Source organism: Trichechus manatus, unplaced genomic scaffold (assembly GCF_000243295.1).
Source record: "Trichechus manatus latirostris isolate Lorelei unplaced genomic scaffold, TriManLat1.0 scaffold00078, whole genome shotgun sequence".
Lineage (NCBI taxonomy): Eukaryota > Metazoa > Chordata > Mammalia > Sirenia > Trichechidae > Trichechus > Trichechus manatus.
In genome coordinates this window covers 9,264,948-9,266,566 of record NW_004444014.1, presented here as the reverse complement: position 1 = coordinate 9,266,566, position 1,619 = coordinate 9,264,948, and positions in this window count along the sequence as shown.

Genomic DNA, 1,619 nt, shown 5'->3' with positions numbered 1-1,619 from the left:
TAGTCTAATCTGACATGACCTAATTTAGGTGGAAGACACTGTTCAGTAGATCAAACAGTCAGAGTATTAAGTTCAACTGAACTTACAGCTTCTGGGATAGACACTGTCAACCTCCAGGGTAATACATAAGTATGGCCTCATTTTGGCATTTCAATACTAACTGTGTACTTACTCTGAAAAGACCACATGCTGTGGTGGAACCTGCCCTTCCAAATATCTGATTCCTTAAATGAGGCACCAACCAACCCTTCTGTACTCAGCCTCCAAAGGCTTTGCCTGTGTACTCAATGTTCCACTTTTTTCTGATGTTCTAAAATTCCTGGCTAAAGATCAAGTCTATACCCCAATTCTATTTTTTTTAATTAAAATTTACGTATTCCTTAATATTATGGCATATATCTGACTGCTTAGTAGTTATTATAACATTTTTAATTTGTAACAATTAATAATATTTTTAAAGAAAGTTAATCTTGAGTCAAGATATAAAGAAATGCAAATACTTAGGTACAGTATAGTGTTTTCTCATTAAACTTCAACTGTTTCCAATAACTTCAATTTATCCTTGATATTCTTTCCATTGCTAAGGAGACAAACACCTTCAACTACTTTTTCATGAGCACAGTTATTCAGGATATGTTAGTACTTGCTGTTGTAAGAACATGAAGAGAGTTAAATAGGCACTCACACTGACCTTGAGTAGTTTATGGTCTAAGTAGAACATTACGATGCAGAAATATATCTTCAGGGAATGCATTGGAGACCTTCCATTACTTATGTGTTTAAATTACGTGCAAGCAAAAAAATAGGGAAATTTAATTCCATGATGAAGAAGAGAAGAACTTCAGTTTGAGGGAAAGAATCAAAGATTTAACTATGAGTTTAGGAAGACTGTGTGAAAGATAAACTGTTTTAAGAGTATCTTTTCTGAAAGCAAAATTGTTAATAGTGAATTGGGGCCAGAAATTTCAAGGATAAGGGTAAATCTTAGGAGAAACCCTGGAGCCAGATATCATTATGTGAATGATGTTGTCATATAGCATATTTGCCTAGAAAATGCACTGTATTGGATAATATAATATGCATGCTTTAGTTATTAATATAAAATAAATAATAGAATGGGGTTACAAACATGAGTTAGGATCTGCTATGGAAGGATTTACTGAAGAGGTTGGGCTTGAACTATGTGTTAAGAGTTATACAGAAAGTGAATCAGTGGAGAAAAACAGGAAAGGGCTATTAAGTAAGATAATAAATTTTGTCCAAGTAATGAAGAACCATAAATGCTACAGAGTTGGTCTGCATATTTTTCTCATTTTAAAGTAAGAAATCTGGAAAGGGAGTATAAATGTGCCATCTGAGCCATTTCTGTTTTCTGGTCTAGGAATGAATCTGTCCATTAGCCATCACTATCTTCACCTCCCCTTCTACTTCTCAGAGTGCCTCATTCCCATGCAGTGTCTCTTCTTCAAGTTGGATGTCACACTCTCATGTTGTGAGTAACAACATATACCCTGATTATTTCTAGTTTCTAAAACACACACAACTAATGACAATAATTAACTAATACCCTCACTAGATTTGCCAAAACCAGGCTGGAAGAGCTAAACCCAAACCTCTAT